We start from the raw sequence: 12,651 nt of genomic DNA on the forward strand, positions 1-12,651 counted from the left end.
ATATTAACAGTATTACAGTTAATAAAGGTTGTAATATTAAACTGTTTTATTGTGCATAGAGACAAAGGTTTTGTTTTTTATGGCATAAGTGCAGCACTTACAAATATTGGCCCCGCAGCCAAAAAAAAACAAAACATTTTTTTTTAACCAATTTTTATTTAGAGTTTTCTGTGTGGGGCCTTTAAAACATGCTAGGCGAAAGTAAGGATGCTAATGTCAGGGCCCGTTTTGCAACAAAAGTGATTGTGTTATCATCTACTAACTTTTTTAGGGTGTTGTCTTGAGAAAGAATGGGTAAATACGAACTGCAAGTCATTTCGATAATTGAGACCATCTGATGCACGAGATTTAAGAAGCTTAATCCATTACGCCTCTCTTAGGAGGAGCTTCTTCCTCCAGTCACCACCTTGGATCAGTCTAAAACCTTTTTCAATGCCAGTGACCGATAGGACTCATAAATCGCCCCCATGAATTTCAATAACGTGTTTAGATAAACAAGATAAAGTTTTATTGTTGCTAGTCTCCCTATTCACAACAGCTCCTACATGCTCTGAAATGCGTTTTTTGAGAGTTCTTGTAGTGCAGCCTATGTAGAACTTTTTGCAGATATTGCAATCAGCTTTATAAATCCAATAAGAACTGGAACAATTAATAAACAATTTTATATAGTATTGTTTAAGATTTATCGCAAAATATTTTCGTTTTTTTCAAATATTTACAAAGATTGCACTTCTGGGAATCACAGGCATAACATCCATTCACATTTAACCAGGTTTTATTCACATTATTACTGTTCTTATGTAAATACTCAGTGAAACAATATTACCGATGTTTAGGGCCTTTTTGGATACAAAATTGATTCCATTTTTGAGTATGGCTTGTAACTTATCATCCTGATATAATATTTTTGAATAATCTTTAATTTTACAATTTTTCATTTATTTTGCACTTGTACACATATATTTTTAGATTCTATTATATCTTGTTTATAAAAGTAAGTCAACCATTATGGTGGTTATATAATATTTTTGATATTAATGATTAATTGCATTCATGCCTGCGTTTTGTATCGTAACACGTTCTTTTTTTCAAACTCAGTTGTTTGTTCTAGAATGGGTTAATTTTGCATTGCGTATCCTAATCAATGTGATCCATATTTTTATAATTTCCTGTCTTCAGCATTGTATATATTGTGTTTTTATTTGTATATGTACTACCTATGACTAAGGGTCTATGACCTGAAACGCATAAAGCTGTTGTGATTTTAAGCATGTATGTTAAAAACAGTTTTGTGAATAAAGGATGTCTTAATTTTCACTGAAGACTGGACTACGGGTGCTGGAATACCACTTAGTCTTATTTAGGGTACGCTCACACGAGCGACAAATACGGACGAGAGCAATGCGAGAAATTCTCGCATTACACTCGGACCAATGTTATTCTATGGTGTGCGAGGCAAAATGTCAGTGTTGAGTGTGCAGCACCGACAGATATAATCCACTGCAATAATCGTGCATTGCAGTGGATTATATTAGTGATCAAAGTGATAAAACGTAATGTTCCAATAAAGGTACTAAGTAAAAAAAAAAAGTTTAAAAGAAATGGTTATAATATAAAAAAAAAAAATTAAAATGAACAAAATAAAAAACTTTCTTCCAATAAATCTGTATATTTATGTAACAAAAAGTACACATTTCATAATTTTGTGTCTAACAAACTAATCTATAAACCGGTCACACTAGTGTAAGGCTATGTGCGCACGTTGCGTCGTGTCCATGCTGAAAATTCTGCAGCAATTTGGCAGTGCATGTGCGCTTCAAATTGCTGCAGAAACACTGCGTAATGGATGCAGTTTGTCTGTAGAATAGATGCCGATTTCATGCGCTCTGGATGCAGCCTCTCACATAGACACAGTGGGAGCAGCATCCAAAGTGCACGAATAAGTGACATGTTGCTTTTTTGAGCGCAGCGATTTGGATCAAAATTTCAGCATGCAAATCTCTGCGCTTTCAAATGCAACGTACAGATAAATTATACACAATCTTCATAGATTGTGCTGGGGATGCAGGACGCATGCATTTACGCTGCAGTGCAATACGCAGCGTAAACACATGAAATTACGCAAAGTGCGCACATAGCCTTACCCCTTCAGTGAACACAGTAAAATAAAAAACCTAACAAAAAATGTCTTTTCATCATACAGCTGACAAAAAGTGGTATAAAACAAGATACAAAATTCATATATACCATATTTTTCGCTTTATAAGACGCACTTTTCCTCCCAAAAATTTAGGAGGAAAATGGGGGGTGCGTCTTATAATCCAAATATAGCGGTACCTGGGGGTCCTGTCTGTGCGGCGATCAGGCGGCCGGGTGCCTGTGGCTGTGTGCAAGCGGCCGGGCACCTGTGCTTGCGTGCGGTGGCAGCCGGGTGCTGTGTGCCGGCGGCAGCCGGGTGCTGTGTGCGGGCAGCAGTCAGGTGCCCGTGCGGGCGGCAGCTGCCATCGCACACAGGGTGGGCGGGCAGCCTGCTGGCTGCCACTCTGTGCGTGCGGCTGTGCAGCAAGTTACCCAGTTTGTCCGCAGTCTCACTTTCAAATGATGGCGCCGGGAGCGGGCGTGTGCGCAGATGGAGCTCTTGGATGAGAGCTCCATCTGCGCACGCGCTGCTCCGGGAGTCAGCGCATGCGCAGATGGAGCCCTGGGATGAGAGCTCCATCTGCGCATGCGCCGCTCCGGGCACCATTACTTGAATCGGGACCGCGGATACACTGGGAAAACACCGCATCGGTTTGCTCCACCACTGAGCCGTCGCCACCGCTGCCACCACTGAGCCATCACCGCCGCTGCCACCACTGAGCCGTCACCGCCGCTGCTACCACTGAACCACCATTTGAACCGGGTCCGCGGACACTCTCACTGCACCGGCCTGCTGCAGGACTCACCCGCCGCCGCCGCTGCTGCCGCCACCACGGACCCCACAGCTCCTGCCACCACGGACGCCGCCGCGCCTTCCACCACGGCACCTGCCACCACTGACCCACCCCGCCTGCCAGCACAACCTGTGCCTCCTGTGACTCGCTTCACCACCACTGCTGCCCCCCTCCGGTAAGAGAACACCGCAGTATAAGACAGACCCCATTTTTCTTTTATTTATCTTTTTTTATGTCTAAATTTGGGGTGCGTCTTATAATCCGGTGCGTCTTATAAAGCGAAAAATACGGTAAATAAAAATGCTACCACTAAAAAAGTAATCTTGTCTCACAAAAAACAAGCTGCCATAAAGCGCCATCAGTGAAAAAGTAAAAAAGCTATAGCTCTCAGAATACAGCAATGCAAAAACAATTTGTTTTTCTATAAAATTGTGTTTATGGTATAAAGGTGGCAAAACCTGAAAATAACTATATAAATGTGGTATTGCTGTAATAATACTGACCTGAAAAATAAGGCGGTCTTATTACTTTTATGACACAGTGAACGGCGTTAAAATAAAAAATAAAAACAAAAGAAAAACCAAACAGTTCCTGAATTGCTGTTTCTTCATGATTATACCTCACAAAAGCAGAATAGAGATCGATCAAATAAACAAAAACAAAGCCTTCAAAACTGACAGATGCAACAAAGAACCTTTATTTTCTTTAAAAAAAAAAAAAAAAAAAAGAGGAAGAAAAGCATTTATTAGCGTGATAATATATAAAGCCGGGCACCACAGGACTGTGACACTTTAGTAGTCTAGGAGTCCCACTACTTAATAATGGTGAAAAAAAATTGTATTCTGAGGCCCTCCTGTACATGTCTTCCAGGGTGTATTGCAGTCTCTCCTGATTTTTGGCAGCCCTTCCACATAGTGCATAGGGTTTAGGAGTCTAGCAGTCCCACTACCAATTTTAACAGAATGTACATGAGGACTTCTCTTATGTCTAACACAGGGTGTATCGGTGTACATACATTTTTTAAATTTTTGGCAGTTCTTCCATTGTCCGTGTAAGCTTTGTGAGGTTTTAGAGTCCTTCCTTCATAAATTAAACAGGATGTATCTGACCTGGTTACACACACCACATACCCAGATAAGGTAGTAAAAGGTTAAAATAACATTTACCAGTGACTAACAGTGGGTGCAATTTTATTTCCCCCTCTACTATGCTATCCCCCTCTACTATGCTATTCCCCCTCTACTATGCCATCCCCATAGGTAATGGAGAAATAAGGTGGCGATGACCCAGCTATTAATGCTATGTTCACCTGTTGCTTTTGTGCTGTTTTTTTCAGTGTGTTTGTCATTAGTTCTATGCAATTTAAAGGCTGATTTTCACAGTACAAGCAAAAGCTAGGAGAGTTTCAAAATTCCAAATCTCACGCACACAAATTTTTTTTTTTCCCTGATAAATGGAAAACTGCCTTTTTGAAAGAAGCAGCATGTCAACTAAGCATTTTGGCAGTGTTTTTCAACATTGAAAGCAAAGAGAAAAAGTGCAAAAATGCTACGTGTGAACATAGCCTAAGAGGGGGGTTTATTTTTTTTCTCTTATTATTTTGCCTTATATACTGTACAAGTCATTATACAGGAAAGAATGTTTCTTAACAATTTTGCCTGTAAAATCCATTTTATCTTTGGTTTTGTATGTTTTATTGTCAGTCCGTAAAAGTGACATAATACTCTGACAACATTGTTCCCAGCAGCGACCTGGGAGAATCAGAGATGTGTCCAAAATAGTGATGAGCGAGTACTAAAAAGCTCGGGTGCTCGAGGCTCGGGCCGAGCATCCCAAGATACTCGTGTACTCGGCCCGAGCACCGAGCCCAATGTTATCCTATGGGAGACCCGAGTATTTTTCTGAAATGACCCCCCGGCAGCATGTAGAAACCCTAAAAATGTCACAAAAGTCTCAGAAGAGTGCTCAAATGACATGGCAACAGCATGGGGAAGACCCCTTGAAGCATTTATCACTCAAAAGTCACAGCTGTGAACAATTTTGTCCGAGTTTTACGCCATTTTTACGGACTCCCCAGAAAACCTTTCAAACTGACACCAAAATGAATTTTCATGGCGGAAATGTTAAGGGCACATACCCAATAGTGAGATAGAGCTGGTGTATGTTACTTTTTGAGATTAATACATGAAAGATTTTACGTAAAACATTGTGTGGCACTCCGATGTACAAAACGCACGTTTTGTGCTTTTTACTAGCGATATCGGTCATTTTTTTTTTCATTCTATCTCCCGTCGGTCGGTCTCGCTCTGTCTGTCTCTCTCTGTCTTGTCTGTCCCCCTCTCACAGTCTGTCGGTCATTCTCCCCCCTCTCTCTTACTTACCGTTCCCCGATCACTGCCGCGGCGCTGCACTGCTGTTCACTAAACTCCGGCGGCTTTTCCTCTTTTGAAAAAGCCGGCCGCTCATTAAACAATCTCGTATTCCCTGCTTTCCTGCTTTTCGGCGCCTATGATTGGTTGCAGTGAGACACGCCCCCACGCTGAGTGACAGGTGTCTCACTGCACCCAAACACAGCAGCCGGTGGGTGTGTGTATACTGTGCAGTGAAATAAATAATTAAATAATTTAAAAAAACGGCGTGCGGTCCCCCCCAATTTTAATACCAGCCAGATAAAGCCATACAGCTGAAGGCTGGTATTCTCAGGATGGGGAGCTCCACGTTATGGGGAGCCCCCCAGCCTAACGATATCAGTCAGCAGCCGCCCAGAATTGCCGCATACATTATATGCGACAGTTCTGGGACTGTACCCGGCTCTTCCCGATTTGCCCTGGTGCGTTGGCAAATCGGGGTAATAAGGAGTTATTGGCAGCCCATAGCTGCCACTAAATCCTAGATTAATCATGTCAGGCGTCTCCCCGAGATTCTTTCCATGATTAATCTGTAAATTACAGTTAAAAAACACACACCCGAAAAATTCTTTATTAGAAATAAAAAACACTAACAAAGTCCCTCATCACCAATTTATTAACCCCGACAAACCCTCCATGTCGGCGTAATCCACAGTCCTCCAGCGTCGCATCCAGCTGTGCTGCATGAAGGTGACAGGAGCTGCAGAAGAAACCGCCGCTCCTGTCAGCTTCACACAGCAACTGAAGACAGCTGCGCGATCAGCTGAGCTGTCACTGAGGTTACCTGGATCCAGCGGTGGATGCAGCGGTGGCCGCGGGTAACCTCAGTGACAGCTCAGCTGATCGCACTACTCACCGCCGCTCCGGTCAGCTCCACGCAGCAACTGAGGTGAGTATCGCGATCAGCTGAGCTGTCACTGAGGTTAATCGCGGCCACCGCTGGATCCAGCGGTGGCCGTGAGTTACCTGACTGACAGCAGCTGATCGCGCTACTCACCTCAGTTGCTGTGTGAAGGTGACCGGAGCGGCGGTGTATTCTGCAGCTCGTGTCACCTGCATGCAGCAGAGCTGGACGCGACGCTGGAGGTCCGTGGATTACGCCGGACATGGAGGGTTTGTCGGGGTTAATAAATTGGTGATGAGGGACTTTGTTATTGTTTTTTATTTCTAATATAGGATTTTTCGGGTGTGTGTGTTTTTTAACTGTAATTTACAGATTAATCATGGAAGGTATCTCGGGGAGACGCCTGACATGATTAATCTAGGATTTAGTGGCAGCTATGGGCTGCCATTAACTCCTTATTACCCCGATTTGCCACCGCACTAGGGTAAATCGGGAAGAGCCGGGTACAGTCCCAGAACTGTCGCATATAATGTATGCGGCAATTCTGGGCGGCTGCTGACTGATATTGTTAGGCTGGGGGGCTCCCCATCCTGAGAATACCAGCCTTCAGCTGTATGGCTTTATCTGGCTGGTATTAAAATTGGGGGGGACCGCACACCGTTTTTTTTAATTATTTATTTATTTATTTTACTGCACAGTATAGACACGCCCACCGGCTGCTGTGATTGGGTGTAGTGAGACACCTGTCACTCAGCGTGGGGGCGTGTCTCACTGCAACCAATCATAGGTGTTTGTGGGCGGGGAAAGCAGGGAATATGAGATGGCTGTGTGCAGAGCACAGCGCGCTCGCCGGTATAAAGGCTCGGTCACGCTGTGCAGGCCGGCCAATCACTGCAATTCCACAACTAACAGGGCTGTGGCATTGCAGTGGTCTGCCAGCCAATCCCTGCATGAGGGCTGGCTCTCAAAAGAGCGCCAACATGCAGGAATGAAGACCACGAGTACAGCACGAGTATCGTGAAATTACTCGGTACCCGCCGAGTAGCCCGAGTACAGTGATACTCGTGCGAGTACCGAGTAGTAACAAGCATACTCGCTCATCACTAGTCCAAAACTCTTTCCCATGCTGTTCCCATTTCCATCTATTTCAGCAATTTTCCTTCCCGTTTTAACTATTCCTACAGTGCCTACAAGTAGTCTTCAACCCCCTGCAGATTTAGCAGGTTTGATAAGATGCAAATAAGTTAGAGCCTGCAAACTTCAAACAAGAGCAGGATTTATTAACAGATGCATAAATCTTACAAACCAACAAGTTATGTTGCTCAGTTAAATTTTAATAAATTTTCAACATAAAAGTGTGGGTCAATTATTATTCAACCCCTAGGTTTAATATTTTGTGGAATAACCCTTGTTTGCAATTACAGCTAATAATCGTCTTTTATAAGACCTGATCAGGCCGGCACAGGTCTCTGGAGTTATCTTGGCCCACTCCTCCATGCAGATCTTCTACAAGTTATCTAGGTTCTTTGGGTGTCTCATGTGGACTTTAATCTTGAGCTCCTTCCACAAGTTTTCAATTGGGTTAAGGTCAGGAGACTGACTAGGCCACTGCAACACCTTGATTTTTTTCCCTCTTGAACCAGGCCTTGGTTTTCTTGGCTGTGTGCTTTGGGTCGTTGGCTTGTTGGAAGATGAAATGACGACCCATCTTAAGATCCTTGATGGAGGAGCGGAGGTTCTTGGCCAAAATCTCCAGGTAGGCCGTGCTATCCATCTTCCCATGGATGCGGACCAGATGGCCAGGCCCCTTGGCTGATAAACAGCCCCACAGTATGATGCTGCCACCACCATGCTTGACTGTAGGGATGGTATTCTTGGCGTCGTATGCAGTGCCATCCAGTCTCCAAACGTCACGTGTGTGGTTGGCACCAAAGATCTCGATCTTGGTCTCATCAGACCAGAGAACCTTGAACCAGTCTGTCTCAGAGTCCTCCAAGTGATCATGAGCAAACTGTAGACGAGCCTTGACATGATGCTTTGAAAGTAAAGGTACCTTACGGGCTCGTCTGGAACGAAGACCATTGTGGTGGAGTACGTTACTTATGGTATTGACTGAAACCAATGTCCCCACTGCCATGAGATCTTCCCGGAGCTCCTTCCTTGTTGTCCTTGGGTTAGCCTTGACTCTTCGGACAAGCCTGGCCTCGGCACGGGTGGAAACTTTCAAAGGCTGTCCAGGCCGTGGAAGGCTAACAGTAGTTCCATAAGCCTTCCACTTCCGGATGTTGCTCCCAACAGTGGAGACAGGTAGGCCCAACTCCTTGGAAAGGGTTTTGTACTCCTTGCCAGCCTTATGACCCTCCACGATCTTGTCTCTGATGGCCTTGGAATGCTCCTTTGTCTTTCCCATGTTGACCAAGTATGAGTGCTGTTCACAAGTTTGGGGAGGGTCTTAATTAGTCAGAAAAGGCTGGAAAAAGAGATAATTAATCCAAACATGTGAAGCTCATTGTTCTTTGTGTCTGAAATACTTCTTAATACTTTAGGGGAACCAAACAGAATTCTTGTGGTTTGAGGGGTTGAATAATAAATGACCCTCTGAATAAACTTTTCACAATGTAAAAAAAAAAAACAAAAAAAGAAATAACATTCTTTTTTGCTGCAGTGCATTTCACACTTCCAGGCTGATCTACAGTCCAAATGTCACAATGCCAAGTTAATTCCGAATGTGTAAACCTGCTAAATCTGCAGGGGGTTGAATACTACTTGTAGGCACTGTAACACTTTTCCAATATACTTCTACTACCTACCCTACTCCTGTAAGCTGATCTCTCTGCAGCTCCTATATTCCTCTGTTGATGTTTTGGCTGTGCTCCTTCTGATCAAGGGACTGGAATCGGACAAACAGAGCAGGGCACATTCCTGGTGGGTTAGCCTCTCTGAGTGACAGATCACACTTCACTCTCCAAGTCTTAAGCTTTGTTTGCAGTGCGGTGCTTTCATCTAATAAGCACTGCGATGTGCCAATCATTAGATAGTATATCACCCTTTACTACAGTCATATGAAAAAGTTTAGGCACCCCTATTAATGTTAACCTTTTCTCTTTATAACAATTTGGGTTTTTGCAATAGCTATTCCAGTTTTATATATCTAATAACTGATGGACTGAGTAATATTTCTGGATTGAAATGAGGTTTATTGTACTAACAGAAAATGTGAAATCCGCATTTATGTTTAATCTTTCTTTATTAAAGTAAACAAGAGAATTTACAGGAAGAAAAAAAAAGATTCAAATACGTGATTACTTCATGTCAACTTACAGAGAAGAGTATAAGCCACATCCTAACACCTCTTCTCTTATTATCATAAGGCACGCATATGACATGTAACCACCTTTTATAATACAGACAATCTCCTTCCAATTGAGAACTACACCTCAAACAAAGTGAGGCTACTGCCGAAAACAAAAAAGAAAAGGAAAAAATTTGAAGATTTAACGAGAACTAGAGAGAAAGGAAAGTAGCAAGGGGGAAAGATAAGAAAAAGAAGAAAAGGAAAAGGAGGAGAGAAGAGCAACAGAGAGAGGGAGGGAAGGCATGGTAGGGATTACTACCCCAGTACTCGGGCCGCTACATTGGACTAACATAACACGCGTCATGCGTTACCAATAAGGTTCTGAAATGGTAGAGAATCCAGAGCCAGGGTCCAGGGGGTCCAGATCCTAAGAAATTTATCCACTGAGTCATTGGTTTCTGCCGTTCTGGACTCCATCCTGTGGATGATGGCCATCTCCGCAAACCACTCCCTAATAGATGGCACCCCAGTTGATTTCCAGTATCTCGGGATCACCATGCGTGCCGCCATAAGATGGTATCTCAGAAGGCCCGCTTTCTGTGATTTAAGCGATCCCGGGAGAATTGAAAGCAGCGCCATCTGAGGGGAACCCACCAACTGCTCTCCGCAAATCACAGCGTATGCTTTGAACACGGACCTCCAGAAAGGTTGTATCAATGGGCAGTCCCACCAGATATGCAGCATTGTCCCCCTTCCCCTTCCGCACCTCCAGCAGCTATCTGAGACCCCGGGAAATATTGCGTGTAGAGTATCCGGGCACCTGTACCACCGGGTCAGAATTTTATAATTTTTTTCCTGTGCTGCACAGGCGATGGAAAATTTATGAGTAAGGATAAAGGACTTTTTCCAGTCCTCCTCAGGAATGAAAGTCCCCAAATCTCTATTCCACTTCTCGATATATTTAAGGTCTCCCATGTCCGCCTCTGTAATCAGGAAGGAGTAAACCAGAGACAAGAGATGCCCGGGAGAATCCTCCCGCAAAAACAATTGTTCAAATTTTGTGGGCTGAGCCGCAAAAAGCCCAAGTCTGTTGTCAACCATCAAGAAGGACCTAAGTTGAAGGTATTCCAGCCAAGCCGTTGGATGCCGACCCTCTGGGAGCAAAAGGGCCGAAATTGGGGGTACTTCCAAACCGTGCAAAGTCTGGGCTATCCGTGTGTCCTCACCCCTCCTCCAACTTAAGAAACGCTCGACTCCCATCCCTGGGGGGAACTCTGGGTTAAAGAAAAGCAGTGAGAGTGGACCAGGACCCCTTGAGAGAGATCCCCGCCTGCACTCAACGTCCCAGACCCTCAGGGATGCCCTGAGAAACTCCACCTCCCCATCTATCCGTCTCCTCCGCAGCGGTGTGATCCACGGGAGGAACCGCAGGGGCGTTTCGGACCAAACCTGCTCCAGACTCACCCATTGTTTAGTGCTCCTATTAAAATTGCCAATCCATTAGTCTCAGCAGAAGAGACACCTTGTGGTACTTTTTAAAGTCTGGCAACCCTGCCCCCCCCCTCTCCCTTACCTCTACTCAAGACTCTCCTCCCCACCCGAGAGCTCCTCCCTCCCCACACAAATTTGTTAATAATTGACTGTATTCTGGTGAAGAAAAACGATGGTAGTGCTATAGGGGCCATTTGAAAGATATATAGAAAACGAGGGAGAACATCCATCTTGATGACATTAATACGTCCAAACCAGGACAGTTTCTGTCTATCGATTTGTTTAAAATCTCTCATAGTGCGTTCCAACAAAGGGAGGTAATTAAGGTGAAAAATCTTGGTACTGTCCCGTGGTACCGCCACCCCCAGATACGTCAGGGCCAATGTCTGCCATCTAAAAAGAAAGTTGGATGCAATATGATCTACTTCCCTCCCCGGCAGAGTGAAATTCTAGGCTTCTGATTTATTATAGTTAACTTTAAAGTTGCTTATATGTCCGAAGTTCTCAATTTCCTTAACCAAGGAGGGAAAGGATATGTGGGGCTGTGTAATGTATAGGTGGAGGTCATCTGCATATAATGCCACTTTACAATGATGCTCTCCCACCTCTATCCCTTTTATATCTGGGTTCTGTCTAATGGCCAAAGCCAAATGCTCCATTACGAGAACAAATAGGAGGGGGGATAAGGGACAACCCTGTCTGGTACCATTTTTTATGCTAATTGGCGCGGATAAGGACCCATTTACCTTTATTCTGGCAGTCGGTGTATTATAAAGGGAGGCCACTCCTCTAAGGAACCTGTCACCTATCTCCACCTGTCTCAACGCTGCCAACATGAAACTCCAGCTGACCCGGTCGAAGGCTTTCTCCGCATCTATGGAAAGTAAACACATAAGTAGTGCCTTTGCCTTCGCCCGAGCCAGCAGAAGAAACGTCTTATTTGTGTTGTCTCTTGCCTCTCGGCCCCCCACAAAACCCACCTGGTCCGTGTGTATCACTTGTGGAAGCAAAGGTGCCAGTCTATTGGCGAGAGCTTTTGAAAAGAATTTGACATCTATATTAATCAATGATATGGGACGGTAATTGGAGACATTAACTGGGTCCTTCCCTGGCTTCGGAATTACACATATATGCGCCTCTAGAGACTGAGGAACAAAAGATGCTCCAGCAGACACAGAGTTAAAGACCCGTGTCAAAAAGGGGACAATTTGTTCCCTAAAAATTCTAAAAAATTTAGTTGTAAAACCATCCGGTCCCGGGCTCTTACCTACTGGGGTGTCTTCTGTAAAATCTGACTCCAGCGTCTCAATTTCTGATTGCGCTAGCCTAGGCAAGGCAGTCCGCTGGACATAGTCCTCAATCTTATTATTGAGTGCAGTCGGTGACATATCAGTAAACTGACCCTTTATGTTGTACAGGTCCCCATAAAAGGCACGGAACTCTTCAGCTATTTTAACCGGGTCCTGAATCATATGTCCTCCTCTGTCCTTAATTTTCGGGATATGATTTGTGAGTTTCCTCGGGTGAATAAACCTGGCTAATGCTAATGCCCTTCCACACTTGTCTGCATGTTCATATAAGTATCTCTGTAAACGTACCCTCTGTGCATAGTATTTTTGATCTAAGAGCCCCCTAAGTTCCTCCCGGGATCCCACCAATTCAGCGTACAGCGAGGCCGAT

This window comes from Anomaloglossus baeobatrachus, chromosome 7 (genome assembly GCF_048569485.1).
Source record: "Anomaloglossus baeobatrachus isolate aAnoBae1 chromosome 7, aAnoBae1.hap1, whole genome shotgun sequence".
Classification (NCBI taxonomy): domain Eukaryota; kingdom Metazoa; phylum Chordata; class Amphibia; order Anura; family Aromobatidae; genus Anomaloglossus; species Anomaloglossus baeobatrachus.